Source organism: Bubalus kerabau, chromosome 22, assembly GCF_029407905.1.
Source record: "Bubalus kerabau isolate K-KA32 ecotype Philippines breed swamp buffalo chromosome 22, PCC_UOA_SB_1v2, whole genome shotgun sequence".
Classification (NCBI taxonomy): domain Eukaryota; kingdom Metazoa; phylum Chordata; class Mammalia; order Artiodactyla; family Bovidae; genus Bubalus; species Bubalus kerabau.
Genome location: NC_073645.1, coordinates 4,813,143 through 4,828,799, shown reverse-complemented (window position 1 = coordinate 4,828,799; position 15,657 = coordinate 4,813,143). Strand labels below are relative to the sequence as shown.

At 39.0% G+C, this 15,657-nt stretch overlaps 1 pseudogene; it reads right to left on the bottom strand.

The window, feature by feature from the left end:
• LOC129636748 (small ubiquitin-related modifier 1-like) overlaps positions 1 to 12,389 on the bottom strand; it is a 43,669-nt pseudogene extending 31,280 nt beyond the window's left edge.
• Positions 12,390 to 15,657: the final 3,268 nt, after the last annotated feature.

Here is a 15,657-nt window from a genome sequence, read left to right as displayed (position 1 = left end):
ACTATAGGAAAGGCTTGTCCACACTATCTCCTGGATCTGGCAAAGAACAGGCAGTTACCTTCAGTATTTAGTTAAGTAATGACTCAGATCCCTAGTGGGTGATCAGCACTATTGGAGGTAAACCACAGCTAATGCCCAGTGGCAGTGCACCATGAGGATAGTCCAGGGATTACATGGGCAAGAAAGAATCCACAACAAATCTTCCAGTTATACCCACAGGTAAAAGGACAGTTTCCTTTAACAAGAGAAGGGTCAATAAGTAACTGAGTTACAGATCAGATTATCTTAATTATAAGGTGACTGCCATATGTGTTTCTACATATACCCTGTGTTTCTAAGTACACTCCCAATGGACATATATCACAACCTGGCAATAAAAGAAGAGAATACTGATGATGATATCAAAGCTTCCCTTTAAAAATTTTTTAATTTTGGTTTATAAATGAAAATGAACTTGATTAAAAAATGTAAATGTGTTAAAATGGCTACTTATCATAATTATGCAGAAAAATGTCCTCTAAAAGTAAAATATCCCGTTATTGGGAAAAGGTGAGCAGTTCCCATGATAAAAATGTGTTCTCTTTTTTTTTAATTTAGTTGTGACCAGTAGTAATCTGGAATCAAACTCAGGGCAGATAAATAATGAATCACTGAGCTTTTTTTTTTTTTAACCTATTGAACTGTTTAGATAAGAAAAGTGGGCTTATCTTTTAAATGCTGCACTCATTTCAGACATTTTGCTTCAGTGATTTGGGGAAATAAGAAATTTATGTGTTTTTATGAGCTTTGTGATAAGATTTTATACAACAATGTTACAATATGCATTTGCTTTACTGTTAGAACAGCTCTTACATCTTGAAAGAGGACCATAAGTCACAATTACCATTCCTTTCTACATGCCAAGTTTTCTGGGTTATTTTCTTTGAGAGACCATTTGTCTAACTGGTTATTGATCAACTAGATCACTATTTCTATCAGAATGAACAGCTGAAATAAAGTATGGATAAATTTAACTTTTTCTGAGTCATTATAAAATTCTTACATGTTAATGTTCATTGAATTTTGCTTATTACTCAAATAAATATATATTCAGTGGAGGAAATTTAGAAAATATGGAAATATAAATAGAAAAAAAAAGGCAAATAACTATGGAACATTCTACCAAAGATAACAGTGAATAAACAAGTTTATAAAACTATATTGATGAATCACCAAAACATTGTTAAGCATAAGAAGCTAGACACAAAAAGTACATATTGTATGATTTAATTTTTATCAAGTAAAATCATCTATTATAATGAGAAAAATCACAGTGACTACATATGCATATATTGACTAGAAGGTGGCACAGGAACTTTCTGAAATAATGAAAATGAAAATATTCTTTACTTTATAAGATGTGGGTCACATGGCTCTATGCATTTGTAAATCTTATCAGATTTCATACTTTCTGTGCAATTCATTACATGTGAATTATATTTTAATTAAAAACATGATGCTGTTACGAATTTTCCAAGAGGGCAAAATGACTTATGCCACTTTAGTTTGCTTTCATGTTATTTACAATTTTTTTTTTAAATTTACCTTAAAACCATATATAGAAAAGCTTTTCAGAATAATGTTAATCTTTATATGAAAAGTGATCTTTAGGACCATTAGTCATTTCTTTGAAGTTGGACACAAAAATGTTACTAGAAGAAGTTGAAAAGCTCCCACCATCAGCCTAAGCAAGTTATCTTGTAGTTATTTGAATCTAGCAGAATAATTAAAAAAAAAAGAATAATTTTATTTATTGCCTTATTATAGTTAATCAAGGCATGTAAGCCAATATGAATCAGTCAAATTCAGAGTCCATTGTCATTTAAATACTTGCTTCAGTTTAATTTCTAAGACTATTAGTGTCAATATCTAACATAATGATTAACCATTTATAAAATTATTTCGTACCTATTATCTTACTTAGTGCTCTTAAGAACTCCATAGGGTACAAACTTTTAGCCCCACTGAATTGATCTGATGTGAAAATTGGCCATTAGTGAGGTTAAGGAATTTTTTTCAAGAAAATGTATAGCTATCAAGTAACAGTCAAGGTTCATAATGAGATCTGTTTCCACACTTAGTGCTCCATCCAACATACTGACAAGTAGATGAAAACAAGGTTATTTCTTGACAAATTCATAAAAAGTTTCTTACTCATAAAAATAAACTCTCTGCTGCTATAGTGTTATAATCATTGCCATGTCTTAAAGACTAATAAAATATTTGAAAAAATATTCAGGTAAGTTTAATAAGTGTATGCAAAATAAAATTGCTTAAGCCTCAAAAAAAGATGACACTAACATTTTGATTTTTTTCTAATTTCTTTGCTTTACTTATCCAAACAATATTTTTATAAACATTAGTTATTTTATTGTATAACTTTTTTCCGTATCTTGCTAGTTTAAAATAGCTACATATGCTATACTGGTTTCCATTACATTAACTATTCATTTACAAAAGAATTTTAAAAACTACTTAGCATTCTACCATATGAGTGTGTTATTAAAATATGTAACCATGAATTATATATTTTTTAATTTAATGATAGCTATGTTAAAAAAAAAGTACAATGATGATTCAAATTGCATCTTTAAGCCATATGACCATTTCACTTCGAATTATTGAAAGTCAAAACTGGTATCAGTTCAGTTCAGTCATGTCCGACTCTTTGCAACCCCATGGACTGCAGCGCACCAAGCTTCCCTGTCCATACCAATTCCCAGAGCTTGCTCAAACTCATGTCCATCAAGTCAGTGATGCCATCCAACCATCTCATCCTCTGTCATTCCCTTCTCCTCCTGCCTTTGATCTTTCCCAGCATTAGGGTCTTTTCTAAAAGCTGGTATAGTTTTTAAGTTATCAAAAGTCCATTCTCCCCTTCTTCCTGAAAACCAAGAAGTTGGGGACTAGCTACATTTTTCAATTCCCCTTGATTCTAAGTGTTAAATGTAATCAGGCCTTGGCTTTAAAGCATTGCACATGTGCTTCCCTGCATTCATCTCTCCCCAACCACATCCCATCCCACACATGTCTCAGTTGAACCAAAAAAACAGGTCATACTCTAGAATAGTGCACTGACTTGAAAGAAACCTGATCCCCTGAATGACTTAGTGGAAGAAAACTTTCCTGTACCATTCTAGGAAGACTGTGAGGGAAAGAAAACAATGTACAGTGGCCCTGGCTATCCACAGGTTGTGCCTCCTTACAATTTGCTGTTGATTGAATATCTGGATGAAGATCCATGATACTGAGGGCCAACTGTGAGACTTGAGCATCCACAGATTTTGGTATATTGAGGTAGGACTGTATTTGCTTTTTACTAGTAACTTCTATTGGTTCTCTTTGTTATAGTAGCAGTTATACCTAATTCAGCTTCTAAGAATTAGATCTAAGAATTAGAACTCAAATACTGATCAAAGAATCTACAAATAAATGCTGGAGAGGGTGTGGAGAAAAGGGAACCCTCTTGCACTGCTGGTGGGAATATAAATTGATATAGTCACTGTGGAGAACAGGATGGAAGCTCCTTAAAAACTTAAACTAGAACCACCATGTATTTACCAGTGATAGCATTCCTGGGCATATACCCTGAGAAAACCATACAGCACTATTTCCAATAGCCAGTACATGGAAGCCACTTAAATATCCATTAACAGATGAATGGATAAAGATGTGGTGCATATAGGCAATGAAATATTACACAGCTGTAGAAAGGAATGAAATTGCATCATTTGTAGTGATGTGGATGAACCTAAAGTCACTCAGAGAGAGTGAATTCCAAAAGAGCAAAATATTGTATATTAATGCATATATAATGAATCTAAAACAATGGTACTTATGAACCTATCTGCAAGGCAGTAATAGAGGTGCAGAAATAGACGTAGAGAATGGTCTTGTGGACTGGAGTGGAGGTTGAAGAGAGTGGGCTGAATTAAGAGAGTAGCATTCACATATACACACTACCATATGTAAAAGAGCTAGTGGGAAACTGCTGTATGGCACAAGGAGCTTAGCTTGTACTCAGTGGTGACCTGGAGCGGTGGGATGGGGTGGGGTAGGAGGGAGGCTCAAGAGAGAGGGGATATATGTATACACGTAGCTGATTTATGTCATTGTATCAACACAACATTGTAAAGCGATTACACGCCAATTAAAAAATAAATTTAAAAAATTGTAAACACACACACTAAAGCCAAATATACTGCAGTTGAATATACATATAGTTGAATCAGTTTTTCCAGGTTGAATGATAATCATTCTTTCACTGATCAATTGTTTATACAACTACCATGAAGTTAGCACTAGTGAGTCAGACACAATTCCTGTCTAAGAAAGCACACATCTGTAAAGTAAGAAATCATAACATACCATAGAGTGTGAAGAGCTGTGCAGTACAGGGAAATACAAAATACTTATGGTTTTATATAATCACAACCCTAACCCAGTCTTGAAGTTCATTAAAGTCTTCCTAGAAGAGGTGTCATGAAGTTATTCTTCAAAATATATAGGTGATAGCCAGATAAAATGGTCCTTCTCCCAACCCCTAGTCCTCTGCCTGACTTCTATCTGTGGACAAACTTTAGCTGAGCAAGTTTAATTGGAAACATGAGAAAATGCAGGATCAAAGAAAAACAGTCAAACGATTCTAAATAATAGTATTTAGTCATTAAGCATAGTCAAGGCCCTTTTAGTTCCTCTTCAGAGGCATAGATAACATTCTGAGCCATGTCCTGTGAGCTTTGTAGATACTGAAACCCTTACCACATGGAAGAAGTTAACTACAAGATGACCAGACTGTAGCCATGACATAAGCTGCCACAGTTCTGAGAACTGGCCTCAAGGAAATGGGAACAAACTGATTCTGGAACTAAAGATTAACTGAATTTAAAACAAACAAGATGATGCCGATCAGACCACCATATGACCAATTTCAAGATGACTGTCAGAGTTGACTGTGCTTTTCCTGAATGTAGCTCCCCCTCTCCATCCATAAAATATTTTGCCCACTGATTATCTGGGGAGAAGGAGTTGGCCTTTGAACAGGAGTCCACCCTGCTTGCCAACCCCTATCCCTTGCCGTGTTGCTGGCATCTAAAGTAAGGCAAACATTTCTTTCCACCAACTTTGCCTCTATAACAGCTTTTGAATAGAGAGCAGCAGAACCTAACTTTCAGTTACAACTGAAAGCGTCACATATAATGAAACTCTAGACAAATCCCAATTCAACAGCTGTGCCCATCTCCTTCACACCCATTACCTTCTTATTCTCCCTATACTCTTTTTCTCATATTTCAATTTCTGTTCTAAGTGGTGAGATAATACTAGTCATAACAATGAAAAAAGTATAAAGTCCCTACAACACAGACTTAAAATTATTGGAAATAACTTTATTTTACTGCCAGTTTTACAATTCTTCTTTACCATCACATTCATATTCTCTGAAAAACTGAAATACATGATGCTGAAAATACTCAGGTTTTTCATGCATGAAGGACCATAATTTTGGAACCGTTCTCTGCAGCTTCTTAAAAGATTGATTGAATCATTTGTCTGGATGGAGGCGGTAAATGAGCCTGCAGTGAGGGCTCTGGGTCATGGAATCATGTTTCTCCAATCTTCATAGAGTTAAACAAGAAATGGTCCCAGTTGACAGCACAGGTGCAAGTTATTTCATATAACACTGGCCTTCCCCAAAAACATATTAGTCATAGATGTGGAGGTTTTTGGTATTTATTAAATGTTTAAATAACATGAAAATGATTTGTGCTCCATGTTTGAAAATAAAATAGATTTAACTATTTGTTAAAACATTACTGGTAGAACTTTTCAAACAGTTTAATATAACTAAGGAAATACCCAGTTTTGTGAGAAACAGGACACTTCAATAGTAGGATATTTAAAATATTTCTTAAGAATTAAAGCCTCCATTTTACAAGTTGCAAAAGAGCAATACTGGTGTTGTTTCCATCAATACTATAAAGTGAAAGTTGTGTTCTATGCTCTCAAGAGAAAGTGAATGTTCTCCAATGGTTCGGCTATCCTCTCTTCTGTTTCCAATTGATTATCACATGGTTTGAAAAAATTAGTACTTACTCAAGTTTAGGCATAGACAGTTGGAAAAAACAACAGTAAGCCACCATTTTCACACTTAGTGTTCTTATATAATGCTATATAATATTTATATAATACAAAGTTCTTTATTCACTTTCATATGTAATAAGACAAACCAAAGAGGAAAAAAAAGAAACAAACAAAAACTTACAATTTGAAAAGATAGCCTGTTTAATGTCTCACCTTAACTGAAGTAATTGCTTTGACCCAGTCTGTCAGAGATGTCTCTCACTTGTTTTTAAGTATCAATTCAGATATTAACAAAATGCCTCTTCTATAAGATAAATTTGTGCCTTCAACTCTACTTCACCTTACTAAGTCTCTCAATTTTATCTAGTGTTTTAGATCCAAACAAATGCCATTCCCATGAGCACATCCCCAGTAATTTGAAAAACTCAACTCCTATTCACCTCCCAAGGAAGTTCCTTATTCACCTTAAGGCTATGTTTCTGCTTGAGTCAAATTTACTGAGCTCCAGTAAGAAACTCATGCAAAACCAAAACAAACAGAAAAACATCCTTTGCCTTAATGACTATATCCTGAAAAGCTAAAACATCCCACACAGAGTATTATGTACTAGTTGATTACTAAGTACCCCTTTCAAATACACCATTTGAACAACAAATCTTCAATTGCATAAGCTGCACTTTGGGAATTGCACAATGTGTATTTGTCAGACTTAGTGTGGCTTGTTCTTCTACTTTCCTTCTGCCAACACCACCCAGATGACTACACCTTACTTGTTCCAGTGTCCCAGATGCTCAGGGTTCCTGTGGGTATTCTCATTCCTCATCAGCCAGGTAGTCCAATAAGTCCTATCTTATTCTGAATGCCCAATATCAATCCTCCTCCTCTGAGTTAATTCAACTTTTAGTCCAAATTCAACTGCACTAATCATTTCACACAAATGATTTGACCCTTTCATTAGTCTCAGAGCACCCAGATTGCACTCAGCAGTGAACCCCTGTGTGGAACAATCATGGGTATCTGCTCTTGCTTTGGTGACATTGACCTTTTTCTTCCTATTAAACTGGAGATGAGCAGAGCCCCCTGCTGACTCATGTTGCAAATGTAGTGTTGCTGCTGCTGCTGCTAGGTCTCTTCAGTCATGTCCAACTCTTCGTGACCCCATGGACTTCAGCCTACCAGGTTCCTCCATCCATGGGGTTTTCCAGGCAAGAGTACTGGAGTGGGTTGTCATTGCCTTCTCCAAAATGTAGTAAGAAAACAAACAAACAAATTTGTATGCAGTCACTGAGATTTTTGCAGGGGTTTCTTACTTTAGTATACCATTGTCATTTCTGTCTAATAAAAGAAATAAAAGAAACAAAGGATAGAGTTAGAACATGCTTGTATATCTAACAGCATAACAGTAATTAGCTAACAGTAATTAGCTTTTATCATTAAAGCAGTTAGCCAAAATTCAATTACCATCTACTTAAATTTAAATATAAATCGATTGATATTTTCTCATTTCAACTGGGGAAAAAAAAAAAAAAAAAAAAAGGTAGCCTTTAGACTCCAAAACTTCATTTGTCCTAAGTTAATAGTGACCTGCCTTTTGAGAAACCTATATGCAGGTCAGGAAGCAACAGTTAGAACTGGACATGGGACAATAGACTGGTTCCAAATAGAAAAAGAAGGATGTCAAGGCTGTATATTGTCACCTTTCTTATTTAACTTCTATGCAGAGTACATCATGAGAAACACAGGGCTGGAAGAAGCACAAGCTGGAATCAAGATTGTGTGGAGAAATATCAATAACCTCAGATATGCAGATGATACCACAATTATGGCAGAAAGTGAAGAACTAAAGAGCCTCTTGATGAAAGTGAAAGAGGAGAGTGAAAAAGTTGGCTTCAAGTTCAACATTCAGAAAACTAAGATCATGGCATCTGGCCCCATCACTTCATGGGAAATAGATGGGGAAACAGTGGAAACAGTGTCAGACTTTATTTTTTTGGGCTCCAAAATCACTGCAGATAGTGATTGCAGCCATGAAATTAAAAGATGCTTACTCCTTGGAAGGAAAGTTATGACCAACCTAGATAGCATATTCAAAAACAGAGACATTACTTTGCCAACAAAGGTCCGTCTAGTCAAGGCTATTGTTTTTCCAGTAGTCATGTATGGATGTGAGAGACGGACTGTGAAGAAAGCTGAGCACGCAAGAATCGATGCTTTTGAACTGTGATGTTGGAGAAGACTCTTGCAAGTCCCTTGGACTGCAAGGAGATCCAATCAGTCCATCCTAAAGGGATAAGTCCCGAGTGTTCATTGGAAGGACTGATGCTAAAGCTGAAACTCCAATACTTTGGCCACCTGATGTGAAGAGCTGACTCATTGGAAAAGACCCTGATGCTGGGAAGGATTGGGGGTAGGAGGAGAAGGGGACGACAGAGGATGATAGCGGCATGGCATAATTGACTCAATGGATATGAGTTTGAGTAGACTCCAGGAGTTAGTGATGGACAGGGAGGCCTGGCGTGCTGTGTGGTTCATGGGGTTGCAAAGAGTCCGACACAACTGAGCAACTGAATTGAACTGAATAGTGTAAGAAATCAAGGCTAGTGTTTTTATTTCATAACATCTCTAAAGATTGCAACTCTACAAGGATACAACCTCATGAACATTCCATTTAGAACTCTGGTCACATATTTGATATTAAACTAGCTATAAATTAATCTGTAAATTCCTTAGGTATAGAATTAATTTATAGATTATAATTTGACATATTTATGGAATTATTGGAAATTTGTTTCTGTTTACTAAAAAACAATATTCTAAGTGTTCTTAGTTATTAATAAAACACTAAAAATATTTATTTTTAGTAAACAAAAACCTTAACATCAAACCACCCATTGATCAAAATCTTCAGAGCAACATGTTATCTGACTAAATACTGCAGCCTGAATCTGCCAAAGGATACTTAATCAAAACATGTACCCATAGCTTGTTACAGGTGTTAAAATTTAGTTTTGGGACTATTGCCTTTCAACTGTGAGAGATATAATTAAACAAATTAAAAGAAAGCTACTTGCAGCTGGAAAAGCACATCCAAGTTTATTTCAGTGCACGTAATTGTAACATTTTTCCTATTTTTATATTTTTGCCCTGTGATTTAAAAGTGTTTGCATCCAGTAAATCTGTTTATACAGTCCTTTAATGTCTTCAAACATAGAGAACAGGGTGGGGAGGGATGAATTGGCAGTTTGAGATTAGCAGATGCAAACTATCATATATAGATTGAATAAACAACTGCATCCTATTGCATAGCACAGGAACTATATTAAATATTCTGTGATAAACCACAATGGAAAGAATATGTAAACTAATATATATGTGTGTGTATAACTGAATCACTTTGCTCTATACCAGAAATGAACACAACATTGTATATCAATGATATATCAACAACAAAAAAATCAATAGTCCTTTAGTGTCTTGCTCATTTCTTTTCTACTTCATTTTTCTCGGTTCAAGTTAGTCACCACAGAGTTTCATTGGATTTTTATAGCCTGATATTTCTTCTAATGATGCAATAATTTTTGTATAGTTTCTCAGGATTTCTATGCAAATTTCTACCATTTTACAGCTGCAAAAATGGAATAAAATAAAAGGCAGTGGAAGAGTTTGTGTTTCTGTGTGGGTAGAGGGCATATTAGAACTCTTTATTTTCCACTCTACCTCATTGTGAATCTAAAACAGGTCTTAAAAATAGTTTTGGTTTTTTAGATCACCCCAAATCTCTTAAGGACAGAACCACCATACCAAGTCATCTGATGTTTACCATCATTCCAACCTCATCAATGGCACATGGGGTTTGAGGAGTGGAACATTAGCCTCAGGAAGACTGACTGGTGGGCAAGGAAGTGTGGTTATCCGACAGACAGATATGACAACCCGGGAAGGTGCATGGAAGAGAATGCGAATGCACTTACCTTGACGATTTGGCATCCAATATTCCTGTCTGGACCATGTAGTGATAGAGTGGGCACAAGTGGAGCCTTGTGGAGGACAAATCGGGCTGCCAGGGTCCTTCTTGATCCTAAACAGGATTGCTAATTCCCCTGAATACACTGACTCCTTAGCCTTGTCCTCTGGCTGGTGGGCTGGTGTGGGAGAGTCCGCTGATGAGACACACTGGGAGATGCCTGTGTAATTTCCCAGGACAGGGCCAAAGTGGTCTGGCTTAACAACTTTTGCTGTCTGTACCAGGCATGCAGTCCAGTATGGGGACCCGTTGCCCAGGAAGATGGCCAGAGGGGCATGGGCAGCCCATGTCTATACAGAGCTAGAGGTCCTGGTGGCCGAGGTTAGGTGACTGGAGTGACCTCCACAGGCCCGTGCTGTGTCTCCCACTCTGCTTCCAGGCTCCTCGGGAAGGATCATAGGTCCAGGCTTATAGGGACAGACCTCGCCACAGATTGGAACTTCTAGGGGACACATTAGCTGTCTGCATCCAACATACTCCTGGATAGAGTTGCTGTTCCCCTGAAGACAGAATTCACAGGATTTCCGAAGCCATTAAAGAGCTGTTGGAGATAGGAGGCAGCTGGGAATCAACACTGTCAGGCAGGTCCCAAGTCCCATAAGAACAGCAGGACCACAAGTGGTCTGATGGCAGCCACCACGCACTGAAGGAACTGCTGGTCCACACAGCCAGCTTGGTGGGTGCTGCTGGACCCTACCTAACCAGCAGATGGGCCCTGAAGACTGAGGCTGCTGCTTCGACTAGGAAGATTCTGTGCATGGGTGAGGAGGCTGTCTCAGCCTCAAGGCTTCCTGGGATAGATCCTCATGTTCTGGACATGTATGGATAAACTGGCCAAAGTAAGGGCTTCTCTGAGACACACTGGGCTCTCAGGGTGCATCCCACTCCTAAACAGAATTGTGGGGAATTATTTGGCTTAAAGCTCAACATTCAGAAAACGAAGATCATGGCATCTGACCCCATCACTTCATGGGAAATAGATGGGGAAACAGTGGAAACAGTGTCAGACTTTATTTTTTGGGGGCTCCAAAATCGCTGCAGATGGTCACGGCAGCCATGAAATTAAAAGACACTTACTCCTTGGAAGGAAAGTTATGGCCAACCTAGATAGCATGTTCAAAAGCAGAGACATTACTTTGCCAACAAAGGTCTGTCTAGTTAAGGCTATGGTTTTTCCAGTGGCCATGTATGGATGTGAGAGTTAGACTGTGAAGAAGGCTGAGTGGTGAAGAATTGATGCTTTTGAACTGTGGTGTTGGAGAAGACTCTTGAGAGTCCCTTGGACTGCAAGGAGATCCAACCAATCCATTCTAAAGGAGATCAACCCTGGGTGTTCTTTGGAAGGAATGATACTTTGACCACTGCCAGGAGCCAGCACGGGTGTTCCCACCCATGACAAAGATCATGCAGAGAGGCCTGATATGCAAAGGCGAGTCAGGGCTCAAGGGGCCCCCCCTGGACATGCCCGAGCATCTACCCCAAAACCAAAATCTGTCTGTTTTACTATTTAACGACTTTCACCAACTCTTCTGACATTAATGGGGGGCTATCTCCCACCACCTTTCTCTGTAAGAAAATCAATTTAAAACTCTAGTTAATAAGTCTCCTGGACAAAATAGGAGTGTTTCAATTCAAACCCCTCTGATGACTTTCTAGCTTGCCTGACAGGTTTGTTCAGATTCACAGCCTCCCGACCACGAGAGGCACGGGAAGCTTAAGATATTCTAACAATGCACAGCTTCTCAGTTAAAATTGTTAAAATAGAACTAGTAGAGGATTTCTTTGTTGAGCTAATGCTTGCTGCCAAGTTTCCATATCCCTTACCTACTGTGTCCCTGGGAGTGTATTGATTAATATAGTTGGTATATAGAAATGTAAGTAGTAGCTTTAATGTTTGTAACCTTGGACCCTTGAGTTAATTCTTTTCTTGTTATAGCCCACCACACTTTTGCCCTATAGGAATGCAACTTTAATGCTTTCGGAGGGTGGCACCTGACCTTAGAATAATCACCTTTAGAGAAAAATAAGTTTTCTGAAGAAAGGGTCATAAAATGTTAACAGGCCTCCTGGCCAGAAGATGATGTAAATCACCTAAAACTTTTGCATATGATAAGTTTGCAGAAAGAAAGCCTGGCTTCTATAAGGATCAAGGACTGCTGACCTTGCATGACTCTACCCCTTCCCCCATTATCCTCTATGCACAACTTAAGGTATAAAAACTACTTTGGAAAATAAAGTGCGGGCCTTGCTCACCGAAGCTTGGTCTCCCCATGTTGTTCTTTCTCTTTCCTTTTCCTATTCAGGCTGATTCCATGGAGCGCAGGGGCTCTCTGTGTTCACTTTCCTGCCTGGGCTTCTGAGACCCACTTGAGAAGGTGCCTAAGGTGGGGCACCTTTCACGATTCAAGAGAGCGCCTGCGGCCTACGTGAACAGAGCAAGTCCTGTGCTGGGGCTTTATTGGCTTTCTGTGTAAACCAAGGAATATCAGTCTCTTTTCTCTCCTCTATTTTCTTAACTGCAAAATTCTTTCTTTATCTCTTTATCTATTCTTTTAATTGCCAACGCCATCCTCCTGAGGGAATCCCTGGATCCTACCGGGGCTGGACCCGGTAGGCCACCTCATGCAAAGAGTTGACTCATCAGAAAAGACTCCGATGCTGGGAGGGATTGGGGGCAGGAGGAAAAGGGGACGACAGAGGATGAGATGGCTGGATGGCATCACCAACTTGATGAACTTGAGTTTGAGTGAACTCTGGGAGATGGTGATGGACAGGGAGGCCTGGTGTGCTGCGATTCATGGGGTCGCAAAGAGTTGGACATGACTGAGCGACTGAACTGAACTGAACTGACCGTGAAGGCAGATCACCTGAGCTCATGCCCACTGGGGCAGTCCTGGGAGTCCAATGATGAGAGGCACCTGGGAGATCTACCCACAGGCAGGGCTTATATATCTTCCCAGAAAAGGGCCTTAAGTGTTCTGGGTCAAACCACCTTTCCTGTTCTAAGAGTAGAAGAAGAGAGAAGGAGAGAGAGAGAAAGAAAAACAAATCACCAGTTTTCTACAGGCCATTCATTGCTTTACTGTTTTATGATAACCCAGAGACCCCTGTGTAATTGAACAGGATCCTATGGGGTCTTCCCAGAACATGACTCCCCAGCACCATGTCTTCTACTACCTTTGGTCTGTAGAAACACTATTCAAAAATCAACTTAATCAAAGAAGTGAGAAAATGCAAAATGAAAAACAGTCAAGCAAGACAAACTAATAACAGTTTAGCTGTCAAACAAAGTCAAGGACACTTAGTTCCTCCTCGAGGGCTATAGAAAATATTCTGAGCCATGTCCTCTGAAGTTTTAGCAGATACTGAAGCCCTCACCAAGTGGAATAATTTAACTGTGTGCTGCAGCAAGCACACAGACTCCACACCAGTTAGAATCAGAAGGTTGATGATATGATTTCCAATTAACTCATGACCACCAATCAGAAAAATGTCCATGAGCTGATCACATACCACATGAGCTCCCTCCCTCAACCTGTCTTTAAAAGTCTTTCTCTGAAAGCCTTCAGGGAGTTTAAGTTTTTTCAACACTAGCTGCCCTGGATTCCTCACTTGTCTCCCTGCAATAAATACTGCACTTTCTTTCACCAAAACCTGATGTCAGCAGGAGGGCTAACTGCTCATGGGCAAGCCAACCCAAGTTTGGTTTGATAACACCTAAAGGACCAGGAATTGATATGAAATGGGTAATAATAGTCAAATATTCATGACCCAGATAATCACGATGGTGTGATCACTGACCTAGAGCCAGATATCCTGGAATGTGAAGTCAAGTGGGCCTTAGAAAGCATCACTATGAACAAAGCTAGTGGAGGGGATGGAATTCCAGTTGAGCTATTCCAAATCCTGAAAGATGATGCGTGAAAGTGCTGCACTCAATATGCCAGCACATTTGGAAAACTCAGCAGTGGCCACAGGACTGGAAAAGGTCCGTTTTCATTCCAATCCCAAAGAAAGGCAATGCCAAAGAATGCTCAAACTACCGCACAATTGCACTCATCTCACACGTTAATAAAGTGATGCTCAAAATTCTCTAAGCCAGGCTTCAACAATATGTGAACTGTGAACTTCCAGATGTTCAAGCTGGTTTTAGAAAAGGCTGAGGAACCAGAGATCAAATTGCCAACATCCGCTGGATCATGGAAAAAGCAAGAGAGTTCCAGAAAAGCAGCTATTTCTGCTTTATTGACTATGCCAAAGCCTTTGACTGTGTGCATCACAATAAACTATGGAAAATTCTGAAAGAGATGGGAATATCAGACCACCTGATCTGCCTCTTGAGAAATTTGTATACAGGTCAGGAAGCAACAGTTAGAACTGGACGTGGAACAACAGACTGGTTCCAAATAGGAAAAGGAGTTCGTCAAGGCTGTATATTGTCACCCTGTTTATTTACCTTATATGCAGAGTACATCATGGGAAACGCTGGACTAGAAGAAACACAAACTGAAATCAAGATTGCCTGGAGAAATATCAATAACCTCAGGTATGCAGATGATACCACCCTTATGGCAGAAAGTGAAGAGGAACTCAAAAGCCTCTTGATGAAAGTGAAAATGGAGAGTGAAAAAGTTGGCTTAAAGCTCAACATTCAGAAAATGAAGATCATGACATCCGGTCCCACCACTTCATGGGAAATAGATGGGGAAACAGTGGAAACAGTGTCAGACTATTTTTCTGGGCTCCAAAATCACTGCAGATGGTGACTGCAGCCATGAAATTAAAAGATGCTTACTCCTTGGAAGAAAAGTTTTGACCAACATATATAGCATATTCAAAAGCAGAGACATTACTTTGCCAACAAAGATTCGTCTAGTCAAGGCTATGGTTTTTCCTGTGGTCATGTATGGATGTGAGAGTTGGACTGTGAAGAAGGCTGAGCGCCGAAGAATTGATGGTTTTGAACTGTGGTGTTGGAGAAGACTCTTGAGAGTCCCTTGGACTGCAAGGAGATCCAACCAGTCCATTCTGAAGGAGATCAGCCCTGGGATTTCTTTGGAAGGAATGATGCTAAAGCTGAAACTCCAGTACTTTGGCCACCTCATGAGAAGAGTTGACTCATTGGAAAAGACTCTGATGCTGGGAGGGATTGGTGGCAAGAGGAGAAGGGGACGACAGAGGATGAGATGGCTGGATGACATCACTGACTCGATGGACGTGATTCTGAGTGAACTCTGGGAGTTGGTGATGGACAGGGAGGCCTGGCGTGCTGCGATTCATAGGGTCGCAAAGAGTCGGACACCACTGAGCAACTGATCTGATTTGATCTGATCTGATGGTTTTTAAAAATGTTTTCATGAGGGTGGGGAGTAATGACCCTAAAGATAGACATGATTATTTTATTCACTTAATATCATAGCTGTAACACTGAAGCCATTTTGTGGCAACATGGATGGATTTAGAGGTTATCATACTAAATGAAGTAAGCCAAAGACAAATATCATAAGATATTG